Genomic DNA, 15291 nt, shown 5'->3' with positions numbered 1-15291 from the left:
TTTTTTTTTAAATTACCTAACGTCCAAGTGACTCTGAAATCTAGCTACGGCTTATGCAACACCGTTTATCATGTCCCTACTCAGGCTTCAACTTTATAAGTTTCATAGCCTATGCCTACTTGTGAGTGGATTTACTCTTTATGTTTAAAGTTACTATAATTTCATGTAATTCATGAGTGAAAATTCTAGGCAAAAACACTCGCTATCTCGCTAGGGGCATGAGTTTATACATTTCATTGATTCTAAGTTAGCAGTGAAGTTACTTAGGTGTATGATTTTAATTCTTGATTTTACTCAGGTAGTGAATTTACTTGTTTATGACAAAATAAACGATTGTTTTAAGTGGAATTTGTGAATTTATTTTAATAGATTAATTTTCATCCATCGAGAAACTAGCGACTCAGTAAACTTGACATTACCTAATGTCAAATTGATTTGGTTTAATACACAAAAAATATAACTGGATACAAAAACATGAAATTATTTAAATAATATTAATAATAACTAGCAGTTTAGCACAAAAAATGGGAATAAAATAAATACCATTGATTTTTTTAGCAATTTTTAACTGTTTCTACTGCTTAAAAATCTTTAATATAAAATTAAGAAAAAACAACATAATTCCAATGTGTTAAAATTACACATAAAATCAAAATATGAAATAAATAAAAAAAGATGCAAATAAAATGAAGACGAAACAAAAAATTTAATGAATATTATAAAATATTGGGTCGTATGTCATGATAACGTTTTCTCACTATCCTATGTCCTACAACCATTTTGAAACATCTTGAGATATTAATATGAACTGTTTTTTTGAGTCACTAGTGTTATGTGCATGGCTCAAAAATAAAAAGTATTGCTGTACGAACATTGTCCTTATTCTTGAAATTAAATACATTATTTCTTAAATAAAAAGTAAAGAATGGCTGACCATACTAATTAGTATCAAAAAGTATTGCGATAAATTAATATCATACCTAAATTTTTGACAGGTGAATAAAAAGGTTGAACCATAAACAATATTCTTCACTTGTTGATTGTCATTGAAAATTGATTGTCCGTTAAATATAACGAGGGAGGTGACGTTCGCTTTGTTTTTTAGCACATAGGTCCTAAGCGCCCGTACTTTATTAGATAATTTGATGATTTTATATGGTTCTTAGAGTCTTCATTTCTGACACTCTAAGCGCGTTTTTTGCATACATACTGCATCAGATAATTGCATCACAGTTTTGTGAGTTTTGTGTTATAACCGAATACTGAATAATCAAATGAATTTTATTAATGGCTAACGAATATATTTATCAAACTATTGGGTTTTTTAAATATCCGATTTGTTTTATTCTACGTGACTGGAAGATAGTGCAGTGCCTTCTAGATATAGCTGGCAATCTTTGTACGATATGACTGATACTTTTTAGTAGGTAGCTGCCTACACAACCATTTTAAGCACACGCCTATATGCTGCTGCTATAAATTCAAGTGTCTTCATCAGTAAAAATGCATTTTTTTTACAATGACACTTAGATGGAGAGTTTATAATACACACCTACGTGTATAGGTATTAAAGGCGATGTTCTTGAAAAAATAGTACGTGGGCTCGTTTGGTTAATATATTTTTTGCAGTCGTCGAATAAAACGAACTCTTTGTCATCGATTTCTCGATTCATTTGATTTATTGTTCGATAACTTGCATATGTATTAAAATTCCAATGAATTTTGGTAAGCAGTTTTTAAAAGCATTGTCAAGGCTAAAACTGGCAATTCCAGCAATTATTTAGTAATGAACTCACCACATTATTGCTTTATTTTTATTTTTGATTGAATTTAAATCAGGTGCGGTCTAGAAACTCGTCAGAAAATTGATATTTGTATTAATACAGTGAGGTTTATGATCATTAATTTTTTACTGTAAATTTACAACAATATTTAATCGGTTAAAAATAATCGATTTATCGTACAGAACCTACCTATATATGTAATTATCGAACTAAATACGAATAAAGGTTAACACTAAAAATACACAGTAGCTAGTTTTTTACTACATATTATGGACGCAGAATTATGGCCACAATTGTACACATTAATACGATTATCTTAAAAAAAACATATTATCATATTTTAAAGTAGGGACGTACAGTACCTAATTGAACAAATAAACAAACGAACGTAGATTCTTCACTTTTATTTTTTTCTTAGAACAGTTTTCTTCTTTGCTTTCATTTAAAAAAACAATTTTTTTATATAAATTATCTTTCAGCCGCATATTTCTTTTATACAATACGAAGTAAAACCAATATTATACAACATGGGCTGTATTTTCTACTAAAAAACTACATTATTAAACAATAATGATCAATTTTATTGCGGAAACAAGGGCCTATTTCATAACTTTACCAGTTTGGGAAGCTTTATATTACTTTTTTTTCTTAACTTTTGAATCTTTGTATCTATGAATATTGGATTTTTGAATTTCGTATCCTTTTAATGGGTCCTGTGGTTTGTGTTTAACATTTTTTATTACACAAGTTATACCTTTATGTCTAGTTAACGTAAAAATAATTGTAATAATATGAAAAATAACATTAAATTGAAATACAACAAAAACTTCATGTTAAATGAATTGCTTTTATTATTAGATTTAAGTTTTGTACTGATATTTCTCGGTGTAACTGCAGTTTATAGAATAAAATAACAACTATGTAGTTTTTTCCACATTACTGTTATTTGACCAGCGACCGGGTTTCGTCGTAACCGACATCATTAGACTGGCGTGAGGCTAGGAAAAATTCTATGTTATATACACAACAAGGCAGGGGTTGAAAACTATGATTTTATATAATTTATTCTGGCAAAATTAATTTAAATTGAATGAGTTTATGTATTTTATTATAATAATAATTACAAGCACGTTATGGTAAAGGTTTAAAGCAAAGGTGCCAACTCGCGGCCCGCTAGGTGTCTTCTTGTGGCCCGTGGAGCATGTCACACATTTTTTCTTTAAGTGCACATAAAACCACCAAAAGAACATTCCATCGTGCGTAGTTCGTATCATATCCCATATATGGAAATATTTCATAATCTTCCATGGTATATTCGTTATAACAAACAATCGAGTTTTAAATACACATTGATGCTGCTATAACCGACTGACTAGAGGGATTCAAGAGTCAAAATACTTTGTAAAAGCTAGTTATGCAGTAGCCATGATACTAGCAAAAAAATCGTACCAATATTCAGATGGTGAAATGGTTAAGGAATGTTTGGAGAGTGTCGTTAAAATTCTGTGTCCAGAAAAGAAAACCGATTACTCAAAAATAAGCTTGTCCCTTAATCAATAAATACGTTTGATTATTGCCTAACTCTTATTTAATAAATATGTTTAATTATCATTTTTATATCGTCTTTGAAAAAACAATATATTTCATGTTTGCTTTGAATACTTAAAGAAATTTTGTTTTATGGCCCGATAGGAAATCTTATTTCTAAAATTTGGCCCGACTGCTTAAAAGGTTGGCCACCCATGGTTTAAAGTATAATTGATATATATTTCTTGCTGATATCATTTTTTATGTAATAAGTACAGTACTCATTTATGAACTGTAGAACTCCTTTATAGTGTTTAGAAATAAATATATAAAATTGTATACTTCACTTCTTGTCTTTTCGATGAAACTTATGTTACGTCTGTTAGATAACTTTCAGATAAATGTGGATGAACAATTAACATTGTGCTCTTACCTTTTAGGATCCCAAAAGTTTTCCGTGAAAGTTTCTTCTATTTCGACAAGTTTTCCGGCTTAACTTTTTCTCTCACTTATCTTATCGATTGATACAAATTTGCTTCTTTGGTATCGCCCTTCTAACGTTTATATTTTATGTATACGCCTATGATACAATTTTACTATGGATGAGGGCCAATTGCGTATATTAATGATTTCGTATATTTGGGAAGTACGCTTTCTAGGGATGAAAAAAATCAGTTATACTAGGTATATACATAGTTAGAAAGTCCAACAAAACAATTTTATGTGGTGAATGCAGTTTGGAATAGGAGCAGAGAAATATCGAGGAAAACGAGGCATAATTAGGTGTTTTTATTTTTTTTTGCTTAGTCAAAATTATTTATTCATTATTATTATTTATTTATTATATAATATTTTATAATAATTATTCATTTTCTTCCAGGTGGGTCCTCGCATATCGGAAAACTTTTTACACCCATTCCTATTATTTTACTAATTTTAGCAATGTTTAAAATTTAAATAAATTTAGTGTTTTTATACTAATAAAATATTTATTACTGTATATAACAATTTATTTAATAATAATATTATTTATCACTTTTTTAATATTTTTTACGGAAATAGTTTTTTTTTAATTTTGTTTTTTTTTTTATTTGTTCGGGAATTGTACAGCTTTACATAAAAAAGTTTATAACAAAAAATTCTTACATAAACATTAATAAACATATCATTACATTGACAAAAATAGTTACATTAATAAAAATAAAGCCAATTAAACACTTTGAATTCTTAAAATGTTTTTTTAGAAAATGTGTTGAAAAATAATTTTATAGTTTTTTAACTCCTTAGCTTTCAATAACTATTTTCTTTTCAGTACCACATATTTATTTCGAAGAAAAACTTAGTATTTCAATACAAATACGGTGTCTAAAAAAAACAATTACGTCAAATGTTACCTGGGTTTAAAGAAAATAGGGTTACTATTTAACGAATACTAGGCTTTAAGCGAATTATATTTAAACCGCTTATGCGAGTATTAAAATTAATATGTTGACATTGAATCTTCCGCTAGCATCTTCTAAGTTGAGCTGTAAATCCCGACAAGCTGCAGGTCACGATTTACAATTTGCATGCAATTTAAATATGAACTCAAGTGCTTGCATTTGACCTACTCGATATTCCTTTGAGTTCTCGTGATGTTACAGACCTGCCAACTGATGAAGATATCTTTGTTTTCCATTTATGAAGAGCCACGACTTGTCCGTCATACTAAGCGAATCTGCCTGTCGATATGGCAAATAATTACAAAGTTAGGTACTGCTTGTCTTTTATTATTGTTCATTGATGAATTTGTTTTGACGTACTTGAATGATATTCATAGATATTGAGTTTAATTTGTAGAATGTCATTTTATTTTATACATTAAATGTTAAAATAAAACACTGATTTTTAGAGTTAACTAAATTGCATTTCATTGTTAGATACACATATAATTTGTGGCGTTTGACGTACTTCAAAACAGTACTCTTAAAATAGTATTAAACTAACTAACTAACCATCACGCCGCTCCCTGTAGGGGTAGGTAGAGAGAATAGATCGCCATATTAATCTGTCTTAGCAAACAATCTTTGCGTCTTCCAAATTCATAAATCTTCTCATACATACACGCCGATTATTCCGACTCCTGATTTGACCACATTCAAGTATTTGAAATACTTGATCATGCCAAGTTTTCCTCTGTCTTCCTCTGATTCTATTACCTATTACATTCAGCTCATAAATTTGTTTAACTATCCTTTCTTCACTCATTCGATTCACATGCCCAAACCATCTTCCTGAATTATTTATTAATGATGTTTTATTGATGATTTCCCAATTATCTTTCAATATTGATGATTTGACAATTTATTTGTATATAACAAATTAGAGATGTACCTAATTGACAACTGTTACTTTTTCTGTTACCCGATTGGGATGGTATTCCTTACCTTTTATCGGTTTTTATTTCTTTATGTTTTTAATGTCAAAATATCAAATATGTATATAAAAAGTGTCAAATAGCACTGCTCGTGATAAGTTTTAAATGATCGAACCTAAAAACCGAATAGTAGAACCAAAAATTCTTCAGTTTTTTTACTATACCGCGAAAAATAAACATTTAAACAATCCCATTGATTTGTTACCTTTTCTCGGTTTATATTTCTTTCTTTATGTTTTTCGTGTTAATAAGTCAAATATAACACGAATTTGAAATACGCAACTAAATTTGTGCAGCGATTATCGTTATAATCTTTAAATGATCGAATCCAAAAACCAAATTTTAGAACCGAAAATTCTTCAGTTTTTTTACTATACCGCGAAAAATAAACATTTAAACAATCCCACTGTTACCTATTCTCGGTTTATATTTCTTTCTTTAAGTTTTTATGTCAAAAAGTCAAAAATAGCACAAATTTGAAATACGCAACTAAATTTGTGCAGTGATTGTCTTTATAATCTTTAAATGATCGAATCCAAAAACCAAATTTTAGAACCGAAAATTCTTCAGTTTTTTTGATCTTACAGCAAAAATAATATGTTTTTCCCAACTTTATTTAATATTTATTTAGTAGGTACCATTATTTTAAGTACAAAGCATGTATCATGCATGAGTTGCCCATATTACGAGCATATTGTATGATGTCTCGTGTCATACTTGGCATATTGTTATTACAATGACATTATAAAGTTTCACCGAAGAACGAAGTGGATACATTACACAATTGCAAGGAAAGTCACCATAACACAATTATTGCTGGTTCCACTTCTCCGAGCGCTTCAGGGAATACACACAAATTGAGTAACTAGGTTCCGAAGTGGAAACTTCGTCTCACGAGGTAGTGTGTTATTTTACTTTTATTTTACTTGTACGAGCTCATATTGATATCATACACAGAAAAAACGCGAATGTCTGAGGCATTGAATGATCAATAAGATTCTTCAAAATACGCTACAATAAAGGTTCTTCTGAATAAAGTATTTCAGTAAAACTTAAAATTGAATTTAGTTACGGTTTCTAATGTACGCTTCATCAAGGGGAAGATACTGAAAAATGGGATACAAAGAGAATAATATAATACCTATCCAACTACATTCTCAAGGAAACGTAATGGAACAGAGTGTTGGAAAAATTATTAATCGCAAAACTATTGTACACAAGTAATAAAGTTTTTGTTTTTATACTAACTAACTAACGAACGCCAAACCATCCTGTCATTGCAAACATTCTTCGCCGTTTCCACATTCATGCATCTCTCCTGACTCCACTCCTGACAAGTATTTGCCATACCTGATCATGCCAAGTTTTCTTCGATCTCCCTCTGCGTCTTTTTCCAACTGCATTCGCCTCATGAATTTGTTTAACTGTTCTTATCTCACTCATACGTTCCACGTGTCCAAATCATCTCAACATACCTTTCTTAATTTTATCGATATTTATTTATACTTATTTTAATACTGTCAATTCTGGATTGAGTGATGTATTTTAAAAAAATAGCTTCATTGACCTTTTTAAAAGATTTCTTTCAGATCTTATTTATGAGTAAAATGGGTGATCTGATTCACCGTGTATTCTTATTAATTATTATAATGCTTGTTTATATATGAAAAAATAAATGCTTTTATTTAATTATGCCTCTGCCTGCATGGTGTAATGGTAAGCGTGTTTAGTTACCGTGCTGGAGGTCCCGGGTTAGATTCCCGGGGGATGGGGTGAAAATAAATATTAATGACTTTAAACTCGAATATTTATTAAATATTACCCTGGACTGGTCGCTAAAGCGCAAAAGTGCCTTCATGTTAGTAAAAATCAAGATAACACCACGTCAATGCGATGCAGTGCACTATACACCATTGGGTGCGGATAAGGGTTAGAATAAGAATAATAATTATTTTATATATTAATGGATAAATCAAACACAATTTTTTGAGTGTACTACTTTGTATTTTATTGTTAAAAAACAAACTAAAAAAATCTGTGTTTCATTTATCAATCAATGCATAAATTAAAATGGAGTTCTACAAATTAAACGCCAAATCAATAAATAATAATTATTTTGTTTAGGTAGTAGATATGCCAAATTTTCAAGAAGGGTAGGTACTTAAAACAGTCTCAAAATTTCCCATCATATTTAAATTATTATCGGGAATAATGACCCTTAAGTAATATTGACGAATGTTAATATTCCGAGGGCTTATCTATTTTCTGTGCAGTAATACAAAATGGCGGATGCCGAGGAAATTAGAAGGTTGTAATGACAAACAAGAAAGGTCTACTCGGTTCATTACCCTGACAGATCCGGCACTAATAGTACGTCATAAGATTATACTACGATAGATAACTTTACCTACAGAGAAATTAACGTAAGACCTTCTCGTTAGTTTCTGCAAAACAAAGGGATGTCATAAATTTGAAGGGCTTTGATTGTAACTATCTCTCCACTACTATCCATTACAAACCGCATGGTCCGCCTCCGTAATGTAGAGATGAATTTCTTACTATGAATATGACTAAGGGTTCGATTAATGAATAATCATTCCGGAAAAAAAATATTTAATAAAGAATCATTTCTTTCATACAATCTGAATGAAAATAAATATTTCTGTACCATATATAAACGCATCAAAATTTATTAAGCAAAATTGAAGTTTTCCGAAACCATATTGGGGATTGTAATATTTTAGCATATTACTCGTAAAACTAGAAATCTCATGTCGTGTAATACTCACAAAAAACATGCACCATGGTATTACATTATTCAAAAACTATTTCAAACACATTGATAATTTTTTATTGTATCCATACAACGCCGTACATAGATTTTTAAGCAGTAGAGATGGGAAATAACATAAGGTAGGTACTACTTACTTTGGTAGGGAAGTCACAGCTTTTCTGCTCATATACAATAAAGTCAAATCATATACTCCCCCTGTATCTATAGTATTATATAATATTTACTTCATTTTGGCTTCAAGAACCAACTTTTTGGTCTGATTTTCACTAGTTCAAATAAATATGTAATCCTGAATTGGCACAAAGTTTACATGTATTGTACTTTATATTTTACTTATAATAAATATTTCTGAACGAAGTGTTTTACGGCTGTCATTACATTCAATGTCTTAAAGATTTTTTTATGTAAAATCTTCTCAAATATTTGGTTGATCTGAAATTTCAAGATCGGCTGAAGTGGATGATATAAAATAAATACAGTATAGCCGGAAATTAGAAGCTTTAATAATCTTGAAGCCTTTTTTAACATGTATGTCCCTCACTAAGAAACAGCGCGCCCTCTAAGATTTATGACCGATTTATCCTGAGGGTTACAATCCCTTGGCTTCCATCGTAGTATAAGTAATAAGTCCACACTTTATCCTTGTCGACTCCTAGCCCCGAAATCCTTCTACAATTTTCCCTATCAGACTGTTGATCGCAGGATATATAAATCAGTTCCCAAGATCAATCCTTATTTTTCAAACTAAATCTAGGATTGTATGAATCACATTTCAGCTATTGGCGTTATTCCGAGTTCAAGGAACATTAATTTTCTTTTTTTTATCTTTATGATGTACATTACACAAACTTATAACATTCTGAATATTATATATTAGCCATTTTCGGCCTTAAGATGGTATCATTATTATATCAACATATTTAAGTATCCGAAGTAAAAAACATTCAGTGTCAAAGTTTATACGAGTAAAAATTTCAGAAAAATTCTCTTTCAATCATGTTAATTATATTTCTTAAAAATTATTATATGGCTTTTAGTCTAGGCGAAAAAAATCGAGAAACTTATCATAGACAAACAACATTGATTTCGCTAATTTATTTGACTAATATATAAATATGTTTATATTATATATAAATATTGATTCACAAGCATAGTGAAATTATACATTTAATACATACTTATTTACTTTTTATTTCTTTCTTTTCCCTTTTACCAGACTGAGCCACGGCTTTGTCCGGTGTATCTGGTAACATATAAACTTATTGATATCTTAACATAGATGAATTTGTATACTACGCGTGTTTTTGTGTGTGTGTGTTTAATGGACTTTTAATAAACACTTATTTGCGTTCAAATGAAAATTGATTTTTAATTTTCGTATTTTAAAAGTCTATTTATTCGATATGAAATATTGCTATGACTAATATACGAGTACATATTATGATAGCTCTATACTTTCCCGATTGGAAATCGTAAAAGCTCTAAAAATGTTCGTTCTTTTAATATAAAATCACTTGAAATTAATGAGAAATCGCGCTCTTGAGAACTGCGAGAGTAGAAAAAGTAATTCGTAGGAAATTTTAATCACTAGAACGTTTGCAACAAATCCGGAGTGAAGGAATGTCGAGAATTTTAAGATGAAACAAAATCAATTAGCGCGAACTTTTATTTATTTTGAAAACTTTTTAATTATTTATCAGAGGAGCTGTTTTCGTTATTAATTACCTTTTGTATTTATTTAGAGCATCGTTACAGAGATTTGACGCCATCTTAAATAATTTATGGAAATATAAAACTTTCAACTGTTTACCATTATTTAGTACTCATCTAACATGATTCGACATTGGGTAATTAAGGATGATTGACTAACTTGTTACATTTTGATCACTGTAGAGAGATCGCTTAAACCAGATGTAGAAACGTTATAAGACCTGTAAAAGCATAACCTTTCTATATTCCCTTATTACAAAATTGCCTCGTCTTAGTTGAGTCCGATATCTACTCTATCTAGTTTAAAGACATATTAGAATATTCAAAAAAAAAAAAACATATAAGCCGATTTTAGTGTCATAGTGCACAGCTTTCCATCAAGATGATGTAATCCTTATCCATCGGAAACAAAACGAAAACTAACAATCTAACCAACCATCCCGCAGGGATAGGCGGAGAGAAGAGAACCCCTTACCAATCTGTTTTTGCAATCAATCTTCTCCTCTTGCACATTCATTCATCTCCTCATACGTAAATGCCGATTATTCCAACTCCTGACCACTTTCAAGTATTTGAAATACTTGATCATGCCAAGTTTTCCTCGATCCTCCTTTGCTTCTACTACCAACCATATTCGCATCATAAATTTATTTTACTGTCATTTCTTTACTCATTTAATTCATAAGTATGTCCAAACCATCACAACACGTCTTTCATAATTTTATCGATAATACTTATCTCATATTTTTCTTATATCACCATTCGAACATCTACGATACAACGTTTTGCCGACCATTCGTCTATGAGAACTTTTTGCATTTCGATAGCATTCTACTTTAATCCTCGTTTTACCAACTCCGTGTTTCACTTCCTTACACTAGGATTGGAACCCGGACTGCATTGCGTGTCACCAGTTTAGTTTTATTGATATATATATATATATATATATATATATATAAATTTTTTTTAATGTTGACACTATCGGAAATTCCACCCGAAAACATAGTAAATATACAGTATGGCTAAGCGTGCTTAATTTTATACCACGTAAGCGGTAAATTTTTGGTCCGAAAGTTTTCGCTACCACGACTGTGTACGTAATTGTGCCGACTTGATGTGATATAAGCACGGGACTATGTCGTTAAATACTGTGAAGAAAAACAGCATCGAATCGAAACACCCTGTGAATATAATACGCAGTGTAATGACAATTATTTTACTTAATTAATGGTCCCAGTATTGAGAGGGGTGGTTCTGGACAGATAAACCTAAAATGTTTATGAAACCTTGAGTTAGGATGCTGGAAACATTTCCTTTATTATAACTTCCCTTTACATTAATTCAACTGTCCTTTCCTCTCAGCATGAACTCCATTGTTTCTTTAATATGAATGTACTATCATGAACAAAATGTCATTTTCATTTTCACACCAAAAAATAACCAAAAAATGTGACTTGCTCATAGCGACGTCATCCCGTTTAAGGATGTACTTTTGAGAGAACATATGTTTGTATAATTTTATACGATTTTCCATTAAAAAAAACGCATATGCAAAATGCGGACAGGAACATTGCGTAAAGTGGAAATGAAATGTTTTATTTTTTTTAGAAAAATCTCAAGTAAAAAAATAATTAATAAAGCGCAATGATATCACAAACATCTGATCCAGTAGTAGTTCAACAGATATAGAACAATAGGAGTACACTAAATGTAAAGTTTAATTTTTAAATTTTTGCACATTAATTTTAATTTGAAATTTTCTTGTACTAATCGACACTATTGCAATTATTTAGAATTAAAATTTAACGTTTGGTAAGTTTTTGTTGTTGATGAAATTTCCATTTGTTCACCTCAATTCGATATATGATATTAATATCTGAGTTTATTTGTTTATTACATGACGATTAATGTTATTTCAAAATCAATTCGATTGTTTGCATTTTACGAAAATGGGTTATCTTAGAAAATCATAGGAAATCTCACAGACCACTATCTTAAATTTCATCTGTGACATTCTTTTCAAACAATGAGTAAATTGCGGTTGTCAATATCTTCTACAGACATACTCGTACATGTAAAATTTATTGCCATTTTTGTTTTAATACCTCTAAAACTTGTAATTCCCCTGCTTTGCTTCAATAAAAACGAAGGATAAGGATAAAACTTTATCTGCAAATTCGTTAATAGCTGATTCACAATTGCTTTCGATGCAAAGAGGAAATCTGTTTTCCTAAGCAAAGTTTGTTTTACGAGTTATAAAATGAAGATTTACAAAAGTTGTGCGTATAATTGATTAAAATAGAGGTACCTACATAGCCGAATAGGGACTATTTTTCATTTATATATGAAATCGTAAATCAATCACTGATTCTTTTAGTCTACCAAGTTGTATTTTATTAGAAAAAAACACACACATAAAAATCCATTTTGTGAAAATTGTTTCGCTTAGTTATGGCATTTTCAAAATAATGTGAAAATTAAATGCACTGACGGTTCTTATATATCTATACAATTCTAGGTAATAGTTTAAACATGTGCGGTAATAATTTACGGGAGGCAACAATAGTTAATGGGGCATATACGTACGTATACTTATATTCATTTTCGGGGAAAGGAAGAATTATTGGCATGGTATTGTGAGACTATAAAATTTGGATAATACTAAAATAGGTAAGTGTTATTTGCAACATTTTGACTGTGTCCAAATACGTGTTCACAAAATCTGGATTATCTCCAATTACAGGAGTTATTTTTATATTATTTTTTGACATCTCAACAAAGATGAAGAAGAATATCTTTTCATCTAACCACTAGATGTCTTTAGTGAAGTTCTACTGATTCAAGAAGAATGTTTCAAAATTGGTTCATATATATAGAACTTCCAAGAATTTGAGTAGTGTGGTTGTCAATAATGTGGGGACGGTCGTCTAACCCGGAAATGCCCAGACTTCCATATTCTTATTCATCTTTGTTGAGATGTCCAAAAAAGAATAAGTGTTATTTGACTCCAATACATGACTTAAGTATCAAGTGTTCTATTTTTCTATTTTTCTATTTTATCTATTTTTTGTCCTAGTTTTCATGATTTTTTTTGGCTAAAGATCACTGTCCCCTTTCATAATCAATTCCTTTCAGGGAACCTCAATGGGATATGAATAAGATCTTTGTGTTTTTATCTCCGAGTGCGTGCTCTGTGATTTGCGGTAACTAAGCCGTTCATCTCTGACCTGCCTCCAACACTGACCCTTAGAAACACCATCTGGTCTGATTGGAGATAAAACGGCGGACAAGTAGAATGATCTATACATTACACATCTGCACAGTTTAATGCCAACTCTTGACCCGTGGCCGAGAGTTGAATTCGAGCGTACTTTGCCATTTGGACTCGAATTCCCATTTTCATAGTAATTGACGACTCTCAGAAGTTCATTATCAGAAAGATTTTTTTACGTCTCAATAATGTTAAAATATAACTAAATAAATAACTATAAAATGTTAAAATATAGAAATATAAATATTTATATAAATAACTATATAATGTTAAAATACAATAATTAAAAATAAAAATGTTAAAAAGGCTTCCTTATATGGAACACGATAAAAATAATCATCTTACCACATGAAAACAGCCAACATATTATAAAAGAGTCCGCCTCCGTAGTGTAATGGTCAGGATGCTCGGCTACCGTTCTGGAGGTCCCGGGTTCGATTCCCAGGGGGGATCGAATAAATATAGGTGATTTTTTCACTGTAATATTTATTCAATATTACCCTGGACTGATACCTGAAGCAGAGGGCTGATCACCTTTCCTTCATGTGTTGACGATCAAGATAACACTGCGTTTATATGATGCAGTGCCCTATGCACCATTGGGGTGCGGATAAGGGGTTGATTCGATCAAACATATTATTAATGTTAAATTCAAAATAAAATAAAATAAATCAGGTTTTCAGGCGATTCCCAGTAATCGTAAAATAATCCGAGTTCGGATCTTGCAAACAAATAAAAGAGACTCTGCTAAATAAAAGCTTTATTAATCCAGTCACAGATGGCTGTTATGAACTCTGTCATGGAGCTTTATGAGATTGATGATGTGTGATTTCCAAAATTTGTGTAGTGTAGTTGTGAATCGTGATTAGAATGGTGAAAGTTAATGTGATCACTTAACCAGCCTATAACAGATCGTAATCCCATATTTATTTATCACAGTAAAATAAATATGTTTCAGCTTCAAATTCTAGTAGGGTTCAAATTTCTTCTCTTTCTTAGATAATAGATTTTTAATAGATATTAATAAAAGTGCATTTATAAAGTACAAGTAAAATTAATAAAAGTACAATCATTTTAACTAGTTCAATAACTTATTATTTTGTCGTCGGTGGTAAAGATTTTACGTACCTAATATTTCACGAGATCCGCTTTGCTTTTTTTGTGTTTTATATTTTGTTGTAAGTTTAATGCAGATTATGTAAACTTATTATTTCATAATTTCGAATGAGTTTCCTTACCCACCGATTTATGAAAAAAACGCCAGAAAATTAATATCTTTAACTAATCCGTTAAGTCCTTAATCTCTTAAATTTACAAGAATTCCAACCCATCTTACCCTACCCTTAACAAATTATATCTTAAAGTTTTGTATAATCTTCATCTTCTTCTTCTACTTCTTCTTAAATGTTAATAAAGGCGCTTAATTATTTAAGCTGTTGAATAAAAAAATTAAGTGTGGAAATTCATTACCAATGTATTTTTTTTAATGAACTTTAATATTTTTTTTAATAACGCGTCTTTAGAAAAACCGTTATTGGTCAGCTTTACATATTTACGTTATACGAAAATTGTTTAAAATAAGTACTTTATTGTTATTCAAACCCTTATCCGCACCCCAATGGTGCATAGGGCACTGTGTCATATGAACGCAGTGTTATCTTGATCCTTAATTCGTGAAGGGAAGATTATCAGCCCTCCGCTTCATGTACCAGTCCAGGGTAATATTGAATAAATATTAGTGTGAAAAAATCACTGATATTTATTTAACCCCCCCCCTTGGGAATCGAAC

At 30.4% G+C, this 15291-nt stretch overlaps 1 protein-coding gene across 2 annotated transcripts in view; it reads left to right on the top strand.

The window, feature by feature from the left end:
* The window catches only part of LOC148303390 (CD151 antigen-like), a 278505-nt gene that overhangs the window by 108951 nt on the left and 154263 nt on the right, over positions 1–15291 (top strand). The gene's annotated exons all lie outside the window — the stretch shown is intronic.

This window comes from Brachycentrus maculatus, unplaced genomic scaffold (genome assembly GCF_059751285.1).
Source record: "Brachycentrus maculatus isolate JH-2025_06_01 unplaced genomic scaffold, ASM5975128v1 h1tg000370l, whole genome shotgun sequence".
Lineage (NCBI taxonomy): Eukaryota > Metazoa > Arthropoda > Insecta > Trichoptera > Brachycentridae > Brachycentrus > Brachycentrus maculatus.
Note: the sequence above shows the minus strand (reverse complement) of the source record. Positions and strands in the feature narration are given on the sequence as shown.